Source organism: Leucoraja erinacea, chromosome 14 (assembly GCF_028641065.1).
Source record: "Leucoraja erinacea ecotype New England chromosome 14, Leri_hhj_1, whole genome shotgun sequence".
Lineage (NCBI taxonomy): Eukaryota > Metazoa > Chordata > Chondrichthyes > Rajiformes > Rajidae > Leucoraja > Leucoraja erinaceus.
The window spans coordinates 33,460,892-33,484,389 of NC_073390.1; the positions used below are offsets into that span (position 1 = coordinate 33,460,892).

A 23,498-nucleotide genomic window follows, 5' to 3' on the forward strand; every position below is an offset into this window, starting at 1 on the left:
TAGAGATAAAGACACCGTGGGAAATTAGTTTATTAGAATTCGGAGAGCCCCTAAGCATTTCACAAACTCCTAACTAAGAAGACAGCTCGCATCACCAGGAGCACAGTAACAGCGTGTTAGAGAACTTTAAAACAAAGCATTAACAAAATCTTAAAATATTACAATGTCAGTGAGATGCCATCCTGAGTCTTTAAGATACATCTCCAGGTGTTAGTGAAATGCTATTTTGAAAACTGGAGCTGGCTTATTGTGCCCTATGAGTTACTCTTGATCTTGTTTCTTAACTTCTTATTTGTTCTTATGGTGGTGAAATGCAACTCTAGCTCAACAAGATATTAATCAGTGTTAGTGAGATGTTAATCAACATGTTACTGAAACTACAATTAAATATTATTTGAATGTAGCATCGCTCTGACCTTCTATGGTGAATTATAAATGAAGACTTTTTTTAAACAAATATTTTGTTTTCTATTTTTCCTTCCTATCAGGAGCACAGTCAACCACTTCCTTGGTTCAGAAACACAACAACTTTTCAACTAATGATCCTCCTGCTTCCAGTGCAAAAGGGATTCTCGTCAAGCAAGTTTTTGAGTCAGGTCATAAATCAATTCAATTTGACAGATTTATTAATTTAGTAGCATGTTAAAAGAAACCTTGGGGTGAGGTGGAATTGAAAGTTGTCTATTGATGGAAACAAGAATGAGCCAGCAAAGAATTAGGACACTTCTTCTCAAAAACAGCTCTTCACTTACCGTATTTCCCGGCAATGAAGACACTATTTTTTACCCAAAAATAAAGCACGAATATTTACCTACGTCTTGGAGGCCGAAGGTTCGCCAAGAACGATGGACTTGGCTATCCCATACAAGAACGATGTTGCTGTACTGAGAGATAGCCAAGTATATCCCTCATTGCTGGCAGCTGATGGGAAGTGACTGTAAAGTGGGAATCAGCTGTAAAAGGACAGCATCACTGGGGGGAGGGGGGGGGGGAAGAGTTCCTCTCACAACGTGGCCCGGGTCAGCATGGCCTGGGCTGCACAAAGTACTAAACTTGGCTGGGTCGCCAGGGGTAAAGTTACGGGGAGGGCAGGAGTGTTGAGAAGGAGGGTGTTGGTGATCATGTCAACAACTCACTCGGTAGCTCGGGTGGCTGCGAGTGGCCGCCGGGACCGGACAGCAGAACCGGCTGCCACCTCAGTGCCTTCTGCCGGCCAGTCAACCATGATGTCCTTCGGCACAGGCGCAACTGGTGGAAGTGGTGGTTAGGGGGTCGCTACTGTCCCGGGCTCTCTGAAGGCTGGTTGCTCTGTCCCGGCTCTCTCTATCTCTCTCTCTCTCTCCCCGTTATGTGATCTCCCTGAGCCAGGAGGTCCCCGTCCCTCAGACTTGAACCGCACAGCACATTGTGGGACAGGCGAAGATGGAGGCTTCCCGGTCCTCATTGCCTCCTTGAAGGAGTTTCGCATCTTCCTTTCTACTGACTAAACTGTTGATCCTGTTCTGCCAGCCTTTTTTTTCAAAATTTAGCAACTCAAAATGTGGGTGCTTCTTCGACGCAGGTGCATCTTCATTGCCGGGTAATACAGTAACTCCATTTCCTTGCTATTTCATCAAAGCTCCTCAAAAATTATTCCATAGCCATATAATTTTGTTTTATATCATTATCAAGTTACCTTTTTCAAGTTATTATCTCATGATGCACTAGAATTCAGATTATAAGAACGTAGGGTAAAAAGCAATTTATATATGTTGTCTCAGTTTCTTTTCCCTTTAAGTTCTCTGGTTATCAATACCTATTGCAAGTACTTTCAGCTGATTAACTGAAATTAAATTAGTCATTGTTTTAAACTCCATAAAATTTAAACGTAACCTTCTTTCCTCTAAGAACAACAACTTCAACATCTTTAATCCTTCAGCTGTGTTCATGCTGTATCTTTCGACAACCATATGACAATTGGAAGATAATGATTTACAAACTTTATGATTTCCTACCTTTATTCGAAAAGGGTCGAAGATAAAAAGCAGGAAAGTAACAACCAGTTAGCACAATATCTGTCATCGTCACATTGTTATAACCTTTTGTTCAGGGCACAATAAAATTCAATGTAATAAGCCCACGCAACATGAATTTGTGAAATTTAATTATTGTCCAAGCATTATATTAGAAATCCTTGAAAGGGCAAAGAAGTATCTGTGGGTAAAGAAGAATCAGTGAACATACTATACTAGATTTCCAGATGGCATTTAATAAGGTTGTGCATCAAGGCTTGTTAGGGAATGAAAGCTTTTTGCATAGGTGGTAGCGTTTTGTTGTAGATTGAAGGTCAGGTTGGTTGAATAAATAATATAATTACGGCTGTTTTAACAGGAAGCAGAATAAATGGGTCCTTCTGGCAATATGTACTGAGTGGTGTGTGACTAGGATTGAGTGTTGGAACATCAATTTTTTACAATGTATATAAATTACTAGGATCAAGTTGCGATTGCTAAATTTGCTGATGATACAAAGATAAGTAAGAAAATAAGTTGTAAACAGGACCTAAGGAGGCGACTGAGGAATTATAGATGTGCTAAGTGAGTGGTCAATGATCTGGCAAAGGTGGGAAATGGTGGGTTAATATTGGGACCACTTGCCTTACATTGCACATTAATGATTTGGACAAGGGTATACAAGATATAACTTGAAAGCTTTATGATTGCAGGAATCTTGGAAGTGTAGCAAATGATGAGAAGCATGAGAAGACACTTTGGGAGCATGTAGAATTCTGGTTACATGGACAGAAATATAGCACAAAGAATCCAATGCATTGTATGGAATGATAAATATTACAAGGAAGAATGAGGAGCGATGATGTAAGCCAATTGGTAAAATCGATCAGGGTTTCAAGTTTTCCAGGATCTGAGGATGGTAACAGGTAGACGAGGCTATTTAAAAAGTCAGATAGGATCCTTGGGCTTGTAAATGGAAACATGAAGCATGAAATTGCGAAATCTATCCCTTTATCCCTATATCCCTTAGCACACAAGGTTTGATGCAAAAATGAATAAAAGTAATACAAATGTAAACAGTACATTTTCAAAAATATTTGAAAGTGGCAGGGTTAAGAAAACTGCCAGAAGAAAATTGAAATTCTTGTTTTTGTTAATAAAAATATTGAATGGAAAGACAAGAATATTGGACAAAACAGCACAGCAACCCCATCAGTTCCATTCCTGTTCTTCTCTGTGACACTTCAATTTATTCTGTCTCACACTCCATCAACTCTCATTTAATTATTTTTGCTACTTATCTCCATGAGGGATCATTTGGATTATTCTATCAGCACCACTGAGATGTGGAATGAAATGGGAGCACGACAGGACAACATATGTGGTCATAGGGAGAATGTCTACACTCCATACAGAAGCACCCAAGATCAAAAGTCAAATCCAGATTTCTGAAGCCGTGAGGCAGCAACACTAATTGCTGCATCACTGTGCTACGAATGCTTGGTTAGCTATTTTACAGAGTCAGAACAAGCACATTGAACAAAATTACCTTCCAAAATGATGTAATGAGTTACATTCCATGCAGGAATTTCAAAAAAAGGAATTAAGTTTGGTGGAGATACACACACACTCAATAAAACTGAGGATCTTGGAGGGAAAAGTCGAAGCAAAACCTTGAAGATGGCTGCACGCTATAAAGGAATACCCCTGGCACATCTCAGAGGGGTGAGTCGGGTATTGCAGAAGGGTAGCGGTAACAAGGTACAGTACATTCATAATCATCTTTAATGTTGAAAAAACAAGACAAAGCACAAAACATTCACAAATTGGGCAAAAATGGACACTGAACTAAACGGAAGGCATAGAAAAATGCAGGGAATATTCATCAGAGCCAATGTACCTAAGAAGATAAAGTTTCAGGCTGCATCATAAGAAGAGATTAGAGTTATCATGAGCTTGCCCAAAGAGTATCTTTGAAAAGATAGAGATGGCCAAACACAAAGATTTTGGGGGGTGAGGTAGGTACAGCCATAAATGGTGGGACAAAAGACAAGAGTCAGAGCAATGTGTAAGATAGCCCTTGCTTTTTCTCTCCATCCCCTTCCCCTTCCCAGTTCTCCCACTAGACTTACTGTCGCTGACTACATTCTATCTTTGTCCCGCCCCCTCCCCTGACAACAGTCCGAAGAAAGGTCTCGACCCGAAACGTCGCCTAATCCTTCTCTCCAGAGATGCTGCCTCACCCGCTGATTTACTCCAGCATTTTGTGTCAACCTTAGATTCAGAGCAATAGTTGCATCAGGGTAGAGCTAAATGAATTTGGAGTTAATAAGAAACAATGCAATGGGGAAATTCAACATTTGCTTAACAGAATAAGAGTCAAAGTAGATTAATAAAGATAGTTGACATGATGAACAAAATCTGGTGGGTAGTAGTATTCAGAATGCCTTCCCTTTGCATAACATGAAGGATGATATGCTAATCTGAACAGCATTGAAATAATCAGGCCTGAAGCTGAGAAAGGTTTACATAATAATCTCATTAGCAAATAACTGAGACTAGAGTGGAGCAGCCAATAGAAGTACTGTATGTGATCAATGGGGAGTTCCCATCTGAAATTTACATATTTTTCCCAACTAAATTTTTACTTGGCTGTTAACATTTTCCGGGTGATTAAATAGACGTGAAGAGCTTCAGAAAGGCTATAAGAACTAGATGGGAGATTCTGAAAGGATCATATGATTTCCAACCCCTACCCCTCTCCCCGTACCCCCCACTCATGCCTTGATAAGGGATCGTGATAAGGATAACACACACTTGAATGAGAATGGTCCAGATATTTAGGGGTCGGGTTTCGAGCCAATGTCTGCAATGGTGCATCAGACAGTGTGCTAGCTTATGGAAGGCCCAATTCAGAAGCCTGATAACAGAAAGGAACAAGCTCTTACTGAGTCTGGTAGTGCTCGCTTTCAAGCTTCAGTACCTTCTGCTGGACAGGAGCTGGGAGGAGAAGGCATGACTGGGGTGTAAAAAGTCTTTGGTTCGTTGGCTGCTTTTGCAAGTCTGAGTGATTGACTGGGCTACATGGACTGGGCTTGGGATATTCCTATGGTCTTGGACAGAGCTTCTCCCAAACCAAGCTGTGATACAACTTAACAGTAAACTTTCTATGGTGCATTCATGTAAATTTGTAAGAGAAGTGGAGCCATGCCAAATTTCCTCAATCTCCTAGAAGTATTGGTCTGCCTTCTTGGCTGTCACATTGGTTGATCCACAATATATAGTTGGTATTATTAACAACAAGGAACTTGAAGCTCTCAACCATTTGAGAACATTACAAAACATAATGGTGTGGATTATGGACTGGTTTAAACTTTGCACACTGTATTACAAGCTCCCTGAGAAAGTTTAGGGGATTTTGGTCAGACTGTGTATTTTCATGATTTAATAGAGTATGATTATGAAAGAGAAGGGGATCATAGGCCTAAATTATTATTCTTCATTTGTTAACAAAATGAAAGGTAGGGCTAAGCCTAGAAGTTTCAAATTTACAGCATTTGTTTTAGGGCAGAGTGAATCAAAATGGTCAGAGACCTAATGGTAGAACAAAATTACAGTGTAAACATTTCAATGCTATATTAAATGGTGTTGAGGTTAGTATGAGTGAAATTCTGGGGTTAGTTCCTCCTCAAGATCTCAGTTTACTCCAACATTGTTCTTGCAACCTTTTCTTGATTTCTATCCAAGCCAAAGAATGATGATGAGTGTGCGATATGCAGAGATGGAGGTGAACTGATCTGCTGTGACGGTTGTCCAAGAGCCTTTCACTTAAGTTGTCTCATCCCTCCTATTAAAGAAATACCCACGTAAGTAGTAACATTGTGGAAAAGTACTTCATAAAATCATAACTAATAAAATAACTGTTAAGGCCATTTTGCCAGTTCAAGTCCTGGTGCTTCACTGATGTTGAATATCTGTGTCTCCTCACCTAACCTGTCAGTCTTCACTTGTGAGCACAATATGATTACTTTCAATTTGGATCAGCAACAGTTACCCTTTCTCCGTCCCCTCATCCCCTTTCACCCACATCCCTTCCTCGGGCTTCACAACATACCTCTCTTCTCTCTGTCTTTGTCTTTTTTCTCCTTTTCAAATCTGGCCTTTGTCCACCCATCTGCCAATAACCCCCTCCCTCCCTCACTATCTACCTATCCTTGTACTTAGAGGGATGTACCGAGAGATAGAGCATGGAAATAGACTCTTTGGCTTATCGGGTCCATCGATCAACCATTCACACTAGTTCTATGTTATCCCACTTTCACATCCACTCACTACACACTTGGCACACTTGACAAATCCACACATCATTGGGAAGTGGAAGGAAACCAGAGCACCCATTTTTGGAAACCAGCATCTGCAGTTCCTTGTGTCTACAGCCTTTCAAGCCTATTCAGATGCTCAGTGAAGTCAAAGCTGATTTTTGGCTTAAAGAACACTATTTTACCCAATCTCCAAATCTGATTTCCCTATAGTCCAATCTATCTAAGCCTTGAAAATAATGAATGACTCAGCACCCACAGTATTTTGCAGTAAAACATTCCAAAGATTCATCACTTGCTGAGAAGAAAACATCTTTTTCACTTCAATCTTTAGTGGCATTTTATTCTAGAAGTTTCAGAATTCCTCAACTGAACAAACATCCTTTCAGTATATATCTTGTCAGGCTCCTTCAATATCTTATGTTTCAATGACAAAACACCTCAACAGAACCAAGCCATTTGGCGATATATTTCCTCATAAGACAACACTTTAAAGAAGGAAACAATCGAGCGTACCTTCAACGAAATGTTTCCAGAACAAGTGCATCTTCCTTGTATAATGGCATCATGACTGCATGAAGTATGTTAGGTATTTTACTGATATCCAAATCATCTGTAGTAAGATTCATTGGGCTTGCTTACTTACTTACTTAGTGGACCAATGTATTAAGTTTATATGATTCAATCAATAAGCTATTCTGAGCTTTCTGAACTCCAATATTTAATAATCTCATAACATTTCTAGAATACTCTACTTTTCTAGACTTCTTACTGAAGTGGATCATGTCACTTGTTCTCAAATTATGCACCATCTGCTATCGTACCCACTCACCTGACCTGTTCATATTCAACCTGGCCCATTTATCCCATATCTCTGTTCTTAAGTTTTGAAGTTCCAACTCCAAAAGCCTTTACTTTATATGTGACTGTTTATTGAATGCTTTTGTAAATCCAAACATATTATTGCTTCCCTCTGCAACTCACATCATTAGAGAATTGCAATTAATTTAATAAACATAACTTCTCTTTCATAAAATGGGATGTTCCAGCCTTAAGCATTAGCTTTGCCAAGTACTTTTTTCTGGTTTAATTCCTATTTATTTTATCCTTGGATTATAACATTTCATTTTTTCAACGTATCATAACCAGGTTGTCTGTTATTCTTAAGTATTTTTTATTAAGCATGTTGAGTTCATGAGCATTCTCAATGAAAATATCCAAAGGTTACAGACTGTACTTCTGTATGAAACTCCCATTATAACACCCAATGCCCATTTTATAATATTCTTATATTTACATCTTAAGACTACGGTCGGTTAATAAACATGCATTTGGAATAAATGTGATCGTCTTTTTGCCTCTGACATCTTCCTACATTTGGTCCGAGCTAAAATGTCATCTATTGATTGTGTTTCTTTGTCTGCTCAGTGGCACCTGGAGATGCTTGGCTTGTAGAAACAAAGATGGTGACACTCGAGCTACATTAACAGCAGTGTCTGAGAAGAGTCAGCAATCACAAAGCACAGCTGGAGTCCAAGTAAGTAAACAAAAGCTTTTCACTACACCTTGGTACATGTGACAATAAACTAAACTGAACTAAGTCAACTGGAAGGCAGACACAAAATGCTGGAGTAACTCAGCAGGACAGGCAGCATCTGTGGAGAAAAGGAACGGGTGATGTTTCGGGTCGAGACCCTTCTTCAGACTAAATCAACTGGAAGATTGCTGCCATCAACCCATTGTTTTACATCTTAAAGGTTCAAAATAAATAGCATTCATTGCTTGAGTCAAGAAAAGAAATGTGTGGAATTAACAATTAGAAAAATCACAAGCGGCTAAAATATATTCCTTCAAAGTAAGCCACGTGCTCTGCCATCAGAAAACAAAGGGGCAAAAACCTTTCTGGTTAGATCAAGCTTCACCACTTGTTTTCAGATTAATCTCCACAGCAATCATTTTTTGTGGTACATTCATACCAGTCCCAAATAGTATCTGACTCTTATAATATTTACCAGTATTTCTCCCATGCTTTTACTCAATTGCTGATGGCACATCATCTTATCCAAACCGGATCCCGGTCCACTCTCTTTTCAATGCAGTGATTGTTTTTTTCTGCACTAGGTGGTCTTGTACCAGCAGAGATTGGTGGGAGAGTTGGAGCAGCTGCTGAAATCAACATCATATGCTAGCAGGGAGCATCCTCCTAGCTCTGGACCCCCCTCTACAGCAATAATCACACCATCATCTTCAACACCCTCCTCAACTTCATCTTCCTCTTCAACCCCTTTTATTGGCAACGAGACGCAGCAGGTAACACATACATCATCTGCTCGGCATTTGCTTCTTCTCCAGTCATCGAGCTCTTAATTCACTGTCCCACAAACCAACCCATGCTCACAGCCTGGAATGTGCATTCTCCCAGCTCTACACAAAATCACCTTATTTTCTTCACCTTATAATCACAGTCTCTCACCTCCACCGGCAGCTGCTGACCTTTTCCTACCATCATTATCCAGGTCATTGTTTCAGATTGACATGCCATCATAAATGTCGATCTAATTTTTTGTATTCCAACATCAATCTGAGTTCTGAGATTTTGTGCACACCACCTCCTCCTACTCTCCACCCTTCACCCCGTATATCCTGATATCATCAGAATTTCTCCTTGACCCTGCTTCCCCCCAAGTGAACCATCATTGTCTGTTCCCTGTGCTGTCTGTTCCTATCTTTTTAGTGCTTTTTTACCTCTAGGCCTGCAGTGAAGTGTCATTCTCCTTTCTCCCTCTTCCTAATTATGGTTTCACCTTCTCTATTCGCCATCCAAGGAAGCCATTCCTTCCAATTCTGTTCTTCTTTAAATTCCCTTTTCTCTCATGTTCCCTTCTTCCTTCAACTCAATATGCCATCCTTTTCAGATTCAGATTCAATTTTAATTGTCATTGTCAGTGTACAGTACAGAGACAACGAAATGCATTTTCCTTCCTCTCTTTCCCATTCATTGTAGTCATTGCTCTTCCATTCCCATCTACACCAATTTCTCAAATGTTTCAACATCTTCAAAAATACCTCGTTGTTCCAGGCTATAGTTAACAATAAACTAAGTGCAGGAAGCAATGGACATTCGATGTTTCGGGTCGAGACACTTCTTCAGCCTCAAGAAGATTCACAACTCAAAGTGTCATCTGTCCAGTTCCTCTACAGATGCTGCCTGGCCACTGAGTTCCATCAGCACTTAGTTTACTGGTGACCATAACTTGAAGCAACAGTTGTGGATGACGTGACTGACCATCCGAGTTCCAGCAGCATCTTGTTTTTACTCAGGATTCCAGAATCAGCAGCTTCCCGTGTCTCTATAGTAACAATATTCATTCCTATTAACAACCCTGCCTGCAAGAGAGTAACGCTATGCTTAATTTTTTCTGTTTATATATTCAGATGCGGACTAGTGATAATGAAACATTCAATTCCAGTTGTGGGGTGTGCAAAGTCAGTGGAGATCTAAAACGCTGCACTCAGTGCCAAGGGACTTTCCATTTCCACTGCCACTTCTCATCCAGCCCAGAGTATGTGAGGTAAGTCCTCATCATTAATATGTTGCATTGACCTGGATGAGTAGAGTTCCAATGATACCAAGCAGCTCAACACCATTCCAAATGAACCAGCCTGTTTGATTGGCATCCTATCCAACACCTTAAACTTCCACCATTGGCTCACAATGACTGAAGTATGCATCATCTCAAAGTGCCATTAATGTCTTACCTAAAATCACTCAGATAAAAATAACACTTCTGTCTGTCTAACACTTAAGTAGGTCTGCGGCATTTGCCTGCTTAGCTCAATAAGAGGGCTTGGCTAACAGACTAAGAATCACCTGAAGTGGCTTGCTGATTGGAGTTAACGTTTTTCTCCATAGCATTTTGCTGACACGTTCATTTATGGCAAGGAGGGGTTTCTTAACTTTCAAGTGGGTTTGGCTTCACAATCTGTCATTGCTAAAAACTGCAATAACAATTCTTATTGAATGAAGTCAGAGTGAGGAACAATGTTGGAACCTTTCATATTTGGCATTCTTGTTAGGCTTTCTGATTCTTTGAAATACCGGCTGCACTGATAATTGCAGGCAATATTTAAAAAAATACAAGAATTGCTAAAAAATATACAGATAAAATGCATTATATTGCTATTCCCACCACTGTGCGCACAGTGTAGATCTTTTGCTGGCAAATTCTGGTAATTTTAACAAAAACAAAACAACACCCGAGAAATTTAATGACACTTGAAGGTTGGCTTACTACCACAAGGCTGAAACCTGTTTTCACTAATGCAAAAATCTTGTTGATTTTACATGCAATGAGATCCCAGACCTCTCCCACTGTCACCCTGCCCCGGGTAATATGCCATTATCCCCACCCCAGCAAGTTTGAAAACCAATGTTCAAATTGAAATAGGTTGTGGTTTTGAGAACAGTAGCAAAAAAATCTTGGCAGGTTGAGGGAAATAATAACTGCAAACATGCAAATGCTGAAGTGAATATTTAAGGTGAGAAATGATACAAATCAAGCAGACTGCTTTGTTGTGACTTGCGTTGGGCTACTTGAGTTGCACAAATGTAGGAAATTGGAGCAGTTTCTATCACATTCCTGTTATCTGATGGTTGAAAGCCTTGGAGAATCAGGAGATTGAATTGAATTTCCTTTATTGTCATTCAGACCTTACGGTCTGAACGAAATTTCGTGCCTGCAGTCATACATACAATGATACAATAATAACAACAATAAACACAAATTAACTTCCACCACAGTGAGTCCTCCAAACACCTCCTCACTGTGGTGGAGGCAAAAATCTTAGGGTTGTAGTCTCTCCCTCTGCTCCCTCTGCGCTGAGGCAATTCCCCACCGGGCGATGGTACAAACAGTCCCGCAGCTCACCGAACCCCGCGAACGGGCCGGTTCAAACACTGCGGCCCGGGGTGGTCGAAGCCGCCGCACCTCCAGTCCAGCACACGCAGCCGCCGGCCCGCGGCTGAACCCAGGACTCTGGACACCGCCGCCAGAACGTCGTCCCAGCCACCGGAGCACCGTCCCAGCCCCAGCACCGTCCCAGCCCTGATATATAAAGTATAAAGATATAAAGATATATTAGTCATGGCACGATATTTGGTCTCAGACATGGTCTTGCAACTAATATTTGATGTGATTGTGCCAATGATGATACTAGTCAATAATGACCCCCAAGATGTGGATGATGGGGCATTCAAAAATAAAAGTACTGGCAAGTTTAATAGAAGCAAAAATCAAAACGTAGTAAGTTATGTAATAACTGTGGGGGGAGGAGGGTGGGTGGGTGAAGAAGGAACTGTCTTTCTCCCCCACTGATGCTATTTGACCCACTGAGTTCCATCAGCAGCTCCTTTTTTGCTCCAGTTTCCAGCATCTGTAGTCTCTCGTGTTTCCACGTTTAAAAAGGGCACCAAATTTACATTATCTGACATTGAATTAGTACAAAAATTTCATTCTGCATTGAGACCGTCACTGAGTCCATGATTTTATCTGTGTCATAGGTCAGGCAAATGTAATTCATGTGCAAACATGGCAGCGCTGAATATAATAACTGAGCCTGATGTGCAACAGAAACATCCAACAACACAAACGTCCTCGGTGAGTTAAAGATACTTTATGAATAATATGGTGGAGGGGCTCAATGGATTGGGGAACATCAGTGAACAGAATTGGACAAATGGCGTTTCATGTTGGGATACCACTTCAAGAGAGGAAATAGCTAGGAGAGAGGTAAGGGTCAGGCAAGAGTTGTAAGGAGGGATGCAGCTAAGGGGGTATTGATTGGCAAATATCGGGTCGAGACCCTTCTTGAGACTGATTGTGTGTGTGTGTGTGGGGGTGAGTGCGGAGGGGGTGTTGGGCTGAGTGCGGGGGGGGGGGGGGGGCAGAGGGGGGAGGGGGAGTACTCCAGGACCTCACCTGTGGCAAGAGAGGATACAATGTTCTTTGTCAAGGCCCCTGCAATCTCCTCTCTTACCTCTCTCAATAACCTGGGAGAGATCCCGTTAGGCCTTGGAATTTATTCACATTAATGCTTTTCAAGAGACTCAGCACCACTTCCTAGTGTGTGGAAGAAAAAGTATAGGTGACGTTTCGGGCTGGGACCCTTCTTCAGACTGAGAGTAGGGGGTGGGGGGATGAAGAGATGGAGGTGAGAAAAGACCAGGACCAATCAGGGTCAGCAACAAATGACCCGAGACAGGGAGGTGCCCTGGTAGGCTCATTGTTTGCGAGGGAAGGTGTGACATTTTCAGCCCTCCAGCACCATCCCGTATTTTCAGTCTGTAGTTGGGTCCCGACCCAAAATATCACCAATCCTTTTTCTCCGGAGATGCTGCCCGACCCTCTGAGTTATTTCAGCACTTTGTGTCTATCTTTGGTATAGACTAGCATCTGCAGTTCTTCATTTGTCTTATCCTATGAGAGCAATGGTTGCTTTGCTTCCTATATTGAAATGGTGATGACCTCACTTTTTGCTGTTTTAACCGTGCCATTGCTATATTAAAATACCGAGTATCTTCTATTCAAACATTTTATAAGATTATTTAGAATCTAAATTGCTGTTGAATAGCATTGGTTCTAATAGATTTTACACTTGGTAAAATGGAAATAATGAGCGGTAGTGGAAGTTTGACCACATTTACGTCCACATCAGACCTGCAATTGCACTGAAGCATCATTTTTTGGCTACCGTTTAACATTCAGTCTCATGATTTTTCTTCTTTTACTTCAGATGGTTGTTGAACAAGAACCAGAAATGGATTCATTTGTTAACGAGCACCTCCTCAACAAGGAAGATTTAGATTCAATTCTCAGAGAGGTGAGCTTAGGTGAACTACAAAATAAACGACTGCAGAATGGCAGGGGGTTTAATAATGTGCATTCATAATTCAGGAAAGAGTAGTTTGATGGACCAAGCCAATGCTCTTTCAAACTTTGGTACTGGTTAACAGTGTATCAAACTGTGCCTGGATGGATCAAACACTATCCTTTCACAATATGTGATTGAATTTACATAGGCTACAATATATCCAGCTAATGTGAAATTAATTGAACTTATTTAGAGGGCACTGCCTGAGAGAACAACAGTACACACAACATCTTATTGGACAATAATGGACAGTATGAGAATGAGGTATTCTGATTGTTTTGATGATGCTGAAGGTAAATGAGAGGGAGCAAAGGTTTAGTCAGTGGCTAATGCTGTCCCTCATTGAGGAAATACTTGTGGAAAAAAGTCACTGTACTGAGATTCATTTTTCACTTTCTCATTCATTCCTATGTCATTCTTTTGCTTTTTTAATTCTCTTTCATGCAGTTCCTGATTCTACCACATACTTTTCTATGGGCTCACACTTTCAGTAATTAAACTCTGCACATGGTGCACCTTAGCCCATAAGGCCAGAAGACATAGGAGCAGAATTCTGCCATTAGATCATGGCTGATCTATTTTTCCTTCTCAACCCCGTTCTCTTGCCTTCTCCCTGTAACCCTTGACAACCTTTATTCTGTGAATTCTGCTTATATATATCATTTTGGTTTGTGCTAACTGAAAGATATTATTTTAAAAACATATGTTAAGGAACATATACTTCACACTTCAAGTGCAATATTAGCCTGCCTTGCATAAGACAAGCAATCACTATTATATCTTGAATGGCATGTAGATTATACCCAGTGTGATCTTATCTTGTGCATGGCCTCCTGTCATCCACTTTGCCCAAGTACTGGCATTGATTGTCCTTGTTCAGACATTGGGTTGGCATGACCATGTGGTTAGGTGTGCACATCCAAACTGATATCCGTAACTTTGTTCTTTGATTTTTGATTTTTGTCACAGGGCTCAATTGATGGCATCTTGCAGTGGGCTCTGCAAAATATACCCCGGCCCTTGGCTGAGAGCCCCAGCCTCATACATTAATGGAGGCCTTCTCCGTCGAGAAGCTGACCTGATCCGAGCAGAAAGGTGCGATGTGCAAAATTGTGCAGTTTTAGCAATAAGAGATAGTAAAATGTACCTGGTAGCCGATCTGACAGTACATTATCCACCCAAACCTCTGAACACTGACACTGAACAGGTCATTGCAGAAGGTCCTAATGGTGATGGGACCAAATTTCCCTGACTGCCATCTTACTTACCATCTTTGAACAGAGAAAAACAGACAAGAATCAGGCAGCTAAGTCCTTGGTTAAGGGCTAAGAAACAAATCTGATGGTACCCAATAAAACACTGCTATTAAGTCACCATTTTCCTTTTCATTTCCCTGCTGTAATAATATCAAGAGAGAGAGAGTCAAGAGAGTCAATTTAATTGTCATTTGGACCCCTAGAGGTCCAAACGAAATGCCGTTTCTGCAGCCATACATTACACACCAAATAGACCCAGACACAACATAATTACATTTTACATAAACATCCATCACATAGCTGTGATGGAAGGCCAAAAAAAACTTATCTCTCCACTGCACTCTCTCCCCCCCGATGTCAGAGTCAAAGTCAAAGCCCCCGGCTGGCGATGGCGATTGTCCCGCGGCCATTGAAGCCACGCCGGGTGGTGCGAGGTCGCACACCGGGTCTTGGTGTTGGAGCCCCCGGTGTGCGCTCGTAAAGTCCCGCGGCCGTTCCAGCCGCGCGGGGCAATGGTGTTAGGCCCCTGCTCCAGGAGGATAACTTAGGCAGCATAGCAGGAAAACAAAGGACTGTATGTACTTGGATTCTGAATTTATTAAAAACAAGAAAGTTGCTGCCCACTCTAATTAACCATACATGCAGATTGATGCAGTGGTATTGAATGATCAAGGCTTGCGTGATTGGGATAAATGTTACCTTATCTGGTATCTGATGGAGCAGAAAGACTAAATGCTAGTATCAAAATCAGCAAAAAGGCAATCTATTAGTAAGAATGCAGCAGATTTCTGGAGGACATTAAACAGTTTGCATAATGGTCAAAAGTAAAGCATAACCAGAAAGAAAATTATTCGGAAATAAAAAAATGAATAATGGAGAGAAGGCCAGATGTTTTGGAAACTGTTGTCTGAGATAGAGAAAGATACAATTGATCAAATGGAGAGTTCCAGTTTTGAAAGCTTTTTAGAGTATAAATAGTGCACTAGTGAAATTACCTGTCAATTTTCAATACAAGAAAAAAAACTAATAGAAAATAATCTATTTCTTGCAGAAGGTTATTAGAACATTGGATGCTTTACCTCAGGTGACCCTTGAAGCAAACCTGTAGATACCAACATTATTTCAGAAGAAACTGAATAAGTACTTGAAGGGAAAAAATAATTGTATACTATGTTTTAAAACAGCAAGCATACAAAGGTGATTTACAGGAATGTAATGGAATCTGAACACAAGCTACATGAGGCAGGTGTTATTGACAGTGAAGATAGTTATTAAGAATTACAATGGGATCTTGGTCACCTGAGCAAGTGAACTGAGGAATGGTAAATGGAGTTTAATTCAGATGAGTGTGAGGTGTTGCAATTTGGAAAGTCATACAAGGGCAGTGAATGGTAGGGCCCTGTGGAGAGTTGTAGAGCAGTGGGATCCAGGAGTACAAGTACATAGTTCCCTGAAAGTAACCTCACATGTAGATAGTGTGGTGATGAAGTCATGTTGGGATTCATCCATCAGGGAATTGAGCATAGATGTTGCGATATTATGTTACAGTTTTGCAAGATGTTGCTGAGGCTGCACCTGGAACATTGTGTTCTGGAAAAGTGCCATTAAGTTGGAATGTGTACAGCGAAGATTTACAAGAATATTGCCTGGACTTGAGGACCTGAGCTTTAGGGAGGAAATGGACAGGCTTGGACTTTATTCCATGGACCGCAAGTGGCTGAAGGGTAATCTTTTAAAAGTGTATAAAATCATGAGACGAATAGATAGGTTGAATGCACCATGTCTTTTTCCCGAGATGGGGGAAATCAAGAACAAGAGTTCATAGGTTTAAAATGAGAGGGGAGAGATTCGATAGGAACCTGAGGGGCAACCTTTTCACACAGAGGGCGGTAGGTATATGGAACTAGACGACAGAGGAATTTGCTGAGAAAGGATTAGAGTAGGAAAGGATTCGAGGGAGATGGGGCAAATGAAGGGTAAGTGCGCCTAGGTTAGATGGGCACCTTGATCCGCATGGATGAGTTGGGCTGAACCTGTTTCCAAGATCTGTGGTTAAAGAAGTATGTTTTAAGGAGTGTCACAAAGAAAAACTGAGAGACTAATTGGTGCAAAGGTTTTGGGGAAAAAATTCCAGGAGGGCTCTAGCAGTGATTAAACTTGGACGGTTGTGACATCAGAGTCGGAAGGTAACAGCTGTCAGGCTGTTGTGACTGGTTGAATTATATGGCAGAGATGATGCCTGACCTGCTGAGTTACTGCAACACTTTGTGTCCTTTTGTGTATTAACCAGCAACTGCAGTTGTTTGTCTCTACTACTTATACAATGATAATACCTTACTCGGTTAGAGCGGACAATCGGCAATAACGGACACCATTCCACCCTCTCCGCCACACAACCCCCCCTCCCCGCCCACCATTGTCCATTTTAACAAGGGTTTACTGAATAGCAAAAGGAAGAGGTATAATAATGCAATTCTGATAACTTCTAGATTAAACAAAAAGTATTAAATATGCAGCAAAAGTGAATACAAATTAATTGGTGAGATTAATAGAAATTTGTTGGTATTTGATACAATATTTTGTAAACCTTCCTGGATAGAGCAATACTCCATCCTACTGACTCACCCACTCCTGGAATGTGACCTTATGAAGCAGCCAATACCATTGTGTAAGTGGATAAAACCTGACACCCCACACCATCCAATATCAACATGTGAACGGATAATATTTGATTCACGGTTTGTCCTGATAATTTTCAAAGCAAAATGCTGCAGGAATCCTAAAAATATTGAATAAAATCAGATACACTGAAAATGCTGAGGGTGGGCATATTTGGCCTCACTAATCTTCTTGATCAGCCCAAATTGTGGTTATCATTGTAAATTGAGAATGGTGTATTCTAACCTTAATCTTTTGTTTTGTCCTGGCATAGGTCCACCTATATTGAAAAAGAAAAAAACAAACATGTTTCAAATGGTGTGGCAAATGACTGCAGCTCTTGATTAAAAACAAACCATGATTGAATTGTATTTAGAATGTATTATCCGCCCTATACACAGTCCTTCAAAGGGAAGTTGCATTGAGCTGATATCAAACAGCTGATACACTGCCTAACAATTCTAGAATAGTTTGATCAGAGAAACCCTCGGAATCCACAGATGTATTCAGTTATATCATTAATCTTTGCTTATTTAACATTGTTTTACCTTGTTTATCTTATTTTGTTACTGTGAAAAATCTCTCCTTATTAATGTAGTATTGATTTTAACATAGAAAACCCATTGCAAAGGAAATGAGACACTGAGGCTTTGTTTCCTTAATCATGTCCTATAAACTCAGGGAGGAGCCTGCGCCGCATTGACCTTGCCGTGAACCTCACTCGGGTGGTGATGGGACCAAAGTCCCAGTGAAAATGATGGGTCTGCATTTGCACCAGCAAGAGCGATGAGTAATGTTGCAAGGATGTCATCTTGTATATGGCAAGAAGATAGAACTCAAAGCTCAGTGAGGATGTTTATTGTTGAGCTCAGACTGAACAAATAGCTAGCAAGACAAATTGGAAGATTAAGGATGGAAGAATACATAGATGAAAGGCTGCACAATATTGTTCAGGTTGGCAGGTCCAAGTTGTATAACAACATACAATGGCATAATTTTAAATTGACGAATACAGTAAAAATCCACCATCCTGTTGTTGAAGTATTCTGATGTTTTAGCATCAAATTCACGGGCTTTTTTTTTTATCCCATATTCCCTTAAAGCACTTTGCAGTCCTGATTCTAATGCTCCCCACAAACTCACCAAGTCCCCATTTAGCACACTCCTTGTTAACTTACCAGATTCATTGGAAAACTTTGAAAAATGTGAATTAAAAGTGTGCTGATGTATTATATGAGTTGTATCCAATAATAAAGAAAATCTGATAGTCCAGCATCACCAGAGTCCTAACAGTTCTGGATTAATGGAGTTTTACTGCAATGGCTTTATGGGCTATTTTAACATTTATGCAAAGGTTACAGCAATTTGTGTCATACTCAACTGAACACGTTTCTGGGAGCCATAGAGTGATACAGTGTGGAAACAAGCCCTTCGGCCCAACTTGCCCAAACTGGCCAACATGTCCTAGCTACTCTAGTCCCACCTAACCGCGTTTGGTCCATATCCCTCCAAACATGTCCTATCCATGTATCTGTCTAACTGTTTCTTAAATGTTGGGATAGTCCCTGCCTCAACTCCCTCCTCTGGCAACTTGTTCCATACACCCACCACCCTTCGTGTGAAAAAGTTACTTCACCTTAAACCTATGTACTTTGTTCTTCGATTCACCTACTATGGGTACATCTGGGTACCCGATCTATTTCTCTCATGATTTTATACGTCTTTTTCTTTCCATCTCGCATCTCTCCATAAAAGCAGTTCTCTTAGAACAAAGCTTTGAAGCATGTTATACATCTCAAGGCCAGTGAGGATGCTCTGAAGGAAGGACAGAAAGTTGACCAAGTACCGCAAACAGATCTTTGCCATGGAATACCGGCAGACTTATTTCAGGAATAATTTATTCTGCATGTCAATTCTTCATAAAGAGGTATTATATTATAACAGGCTGCAATAAATAATCATTAATCATTGCAATAATGTTTTAATAATGATTGTATTGTGCATTACCAGCAATAAATAAATCTAGGTTTGTTTAGAGATGATAAAATTATCTTGTTTAAAGAGTATTTAGCAACTATCCTGCAATTACAGATATTCCCACATAATAAAAGAGATGAATAAAAGTTGATTCTAATTTGTTTTCTGTGTGGGCACTGCAATATATTATTGTGCTTACTGCATACTACTGTAGCCCTCTTCAGAAATAGAAAACTCCTCTTGAAAACAGGTACACCATCTTGGGGCAGACGACGTTCCAGTCCAAGCGGCGGACAGGTGTGTGACTCCAATCCTGGTGCTGAGGCTCGACCAGCGAGACCGAAGTCAGGCAGAGCCATAGTGGTGGGTGACTCCATTATCAGAGGTGCGGACAGGAGATTCTGTAGCGACAGGCAAGACTCGAGGAAAGTGTGTTGCTTCCCTGGTGCCAGGGTCCAAGATGTCTCAGGCCGACTTAAGAACATTCTCGAGAGGGAAGGTGAACGGCCAGAGGTAGTTGTGCATGTAGGCACAAAAATGACGTGGGTAAGAAGAGGAAGGAGGCTGAAAAGCAGAACTTCTAGGGTGGTTATCTCTGGGTTGCTTCCATTACCTCGTGCTAGTGAGGGTGGGAACAGGGAGATAGGGGATCTGAATGTGTGGCTGAGGAGTTGGTCAGGAGGCAGGGATTTAGATTTCTAGGGGCAGGGGTGACCTGTACAAAAGGGACGGGTTGCACCTTAATTGGGGCTATGTATAAATACTGCTGTAATTTCGACATGGTGAAACCAAAATGTATAAAAATGGCCTTTATTAAAATCTGACAATGCGCATTTTAACCACATGTGATTTTTCTTCTATTAAAAATCTCAAATTGTGGAGTGCAGAGGCAAATAAATAAATGATTGGTCTTTGTCCCAAACATTATGGAGAGCACTGTAGATCCAGCTCTTAGGCCTTTCTAGCTTAACTGCATATGCAAAAGATTAAAAATTACCTTTTTTAAAACATTATTCTAGACCTATAGTCCTCCAGAAGATCTCTGTATAGTCTTGAAGTCAAAGTGAAAGTATTTGTTTCATTTCCCTTATACGTTCTCTCCTCTCAGTCCGAATGGGATCCACATCAATGTCCATCAATCTGAACAAGGGTCCCAATCCTAACCATTGTCAGTCCATTCCCTCTACAGATGCTACCTGACCCACTGACTTCATCCAGCACTTTGTGTTTCTGTTATGTTCCGTATAGTGGAGTATAGTGCAGTAAGCATGCAGGTACAGCAAGCAGTGAAGAAAGCGAATGGCATGTTGGCCTTCATAACAAGAGGAGTTGCGTTTAGGAGCAAAGAGGTCCCTCTGCAGTTGTATAGGGCCCCAGTGAGACCATACCTGGACTATTGTGTGCAGCTTTGGTCCGTAATTTGAGGAAGGACATTCTTGCTATTGAGGGAGTGCAGGGTAGGTTTACAAGGTTAATTCCCGGGATGGCGGGACTGTCATATGCTGAGAGAATGGAGCGGCTGGACTTGTATACTCTGGAGTTTAGAAGGATGAGAGGATCTTACTGAAACATATAAGATTATTAATGGTTTGGACACGCTAGAGGCAGGAAACATGTTCCCAATGTTGGGGGGGTTATTCATTAGTGTCATACCTAGTAATGTTGGCAGCAATCCTTTGATAAAATACCCTTCTGAACCTTCTGAATTTTGTAGTCTGCAGGGCAGTACTCTGCATATTGCCAACTTGGAGAATTTTACATTTTTATCAAGCCAATTAACCTACAAACAAACCTGTATGTCTTTGGAGTGTGGGAGGAAACCGAAGATCTCGGAGAAAACCCGCGCAGATCATGGGGAGAACGTACAAACTCCATACAGACAGCACCCGTAGGCGGGATCGAACCCGGGTCTCTGGCGCTGTATTTTGCTGTAAGGCAGCAACTCTACCGCTGTGCCACCGTGACCGCCCTGCCACCGTGACCGTACCCTGGGTGATATCCCTCCCCTTGTCAGACACGAGTCCCAACGTGTCCAACGGCAAAAAGGGTCAGCATTGTACCCTTACATTCGAGAAGCAGATAAAATCATTGGGATTAAATTGGGTAGACGCATACAGTCTCTTGCCCAGAGTGGGGGGGGGATCAAGAACCAGAGGAGGTGAGGAGAGGGGAGGGGGGGGAAGATTTAATAGGAACCTGAGGGGTAACTTTTTCACACAATGAGTGGTGGGTGTATGGAACGAGCTGCCGAAAGAGACAGCAGCATCTATGGAGCGAAGGAGATAGGCAACGTTTCGGGCCGAAACCCTTCTTCAGACTGATCGGGGGCGGGGGTGGGTGGGGACAAGAAAGGGAAAAGGAGGAGTAGCCAGAAGGCTGGGGGATGGGAGGAGACAGCAGGGGGGCTAAGGAAGGGGAGGAGACAGCAAGGACTAACAAAATTGGGAGAATTCGATGTTCATGCCCCCGGGGTGCAGACTCCCCAAACGGAATATGAGGTGCTGTTCCTCCAATTTCCGGTGCTGCTCGCTGTGGCCATGGAGGAGACCCAGGACAGAGAGGTCGGAGGCGGAGTGGGAGTTCAGGAGGAGTTGAAGTGCTGAGCCACTGGGAGGCCAGCTTGGTTATTGCGGACCGAGCGGAGGTGTTCGGCGAAACGATCGCCCAACCTCCGCTTGGTCTCACCGATATAGATCTGCTGACATCTAGAGCAGCGGACGCAATAGATGAGGTTGGAAGAGATGCAGGTAAACCTCTGTCGCACCTGGAACGATTGCTTGGGTCCTTGAACGGAGTCGAGGGGGGAGGTAAAGGGACAAGTGTTGCATCTCTTGCGGTTGATCTCACTATCCTTGACCTCACTATCTCCATTGCAGGTGATAGACTTCTAACCGACATACACTATAAACCCACTGACTCCCATGGCTATCTGGACTACACTTCTTCCCACCCTGCTTCCTGTAAGGACTCCATCCCCTACTCCCAATTTCTCCGTCTACGCCGCATCTGCTCCACGGATGAGGCGTTCCACACCAGGACACCTGAAATGTCCTCACTATTCAGGGAACGGGGGTTCCCCTCCTCCACCATAAATGAGGCTTGCACCAGGGTCTCTTCCATACCCCGCAACACTGCTCTCTCTCCCCATCCCCGCACTCGCAACAAGGGCCGAGTCCCCCTAGTCCTCACCTTTCACCCCACCAGCCGTCACATACAAAAAGTAATCCTCCGTCAGTTTCGCCACCTCCAACGTGACCCCACAACTCGCCACATCTTCCCCATCTCCCCCCATATCTGCCTTCCGCAAAAGACCGCTCCCTCCATAACTCCCTTGTCAATTCTTCCCTTCCCTCTCGGTCCACCCCCTCCCCGGGCACTTTCCCTTGCAACCGCAAGAGATGCAACACTTGTCCCTTTACCTCCCCCCTCGACTCCGTTCAAGGACCCAAGCAATCGTTCCAGGTGCGACAGAGGTTTACCTGCATCTCTTCCAACCTCATCTATTGCGTCCGCTGCTCTAGATGTCAGCAGATCTATATCGGTGAGACCAAGCGGAGGTTGGGCGATCGTTTCGCCGAACACCTCCGCTCGGTCCGCAATAACCAAGCTGACCTCCCGGTGGCTCAGCACTTCAACTCCCCCTCCCACTCCGCCTCCGACCTCTCTGTCCTGGGTCTCCTCCATGTCCACAGCGAGCAGCACCGGAAATTGGAGGAACAGCACCTCATATTCCGTTTGGGGAGTCTGCACCCCGGGGGCATGAACATCGCATTCTCCCAATTTTGTTAGTCCTTGCTGTCTCCTCCCCTTCCTTAGCCCCCCTGCTGTCTCCTCCCATTCCACAGCCTTCTGGCTACTCCTCCTTTTCCCTTTCTTGTCCCCACCCACCCCCGCCCCCGATCAGTCTGAAGAAGGGTTTCGGCCCGAAACGTTGCCTATCTCCTTCGCTCCATAGATGCTGCTGCACCCGCTGAGTTTCTCCAGCTTTTTTGTGTAACCTTCGATTCTCCAGCATCTGCAGTTCCCTCTTAAACACTGCCGAAAGAGACAGTTGAGGCAGGTACTATGAGAGGTACATGGATAGGACAGGTTTAGATGGACATGGGCCAGGTGGGACTAACGTGGATGGAGGGTGTTGGCTGGTGTGGGTGGGCAAGTTGGGCCGAAGGGCATGTTTCCAGACTGTAAGACTCTATTACAAACAACCACCATAGGTGTGTCCTCTGTGGCAAAGATCCTGGAGCGCTCGAGGACAATCTTTGCCCATGAACTCTACACGTGATGCTTCTGCGCATGCTCGCGTTTGACAATCGGCGACCAGCTTCAGTCACGTGCTCCGTGACCTCCGAACCCACACGCGTGCGCAG

The 23,498-nt window shown here is 42.5% G+C and overlaps 1 long non-coding RNA gene across 1 annotated transcript; it reads left to right on the forward strand.

The window, feature by feature from the left end:
- The first annotated feature begins 10,751 nt into the window (after nt 1–10,751).
- LOC129703556 (uncharacterized) lies at nt 10,752–19,259 on the forward strand. Its single transcript, XR_008724582.1, has 5 exons — nt 10,752–10,849; nt 11,871–11,967; nt 13,103–13,189; nt 14,210–14,335; nt 17,429–19,259. It is a non-coding gene; the product is annotated as an uncharacterized LOC129703556 (long non-coding RNA).
- The last annotated feature ends 4,239 nt before the right edge of the window (nt 19,260–23,498 follow it).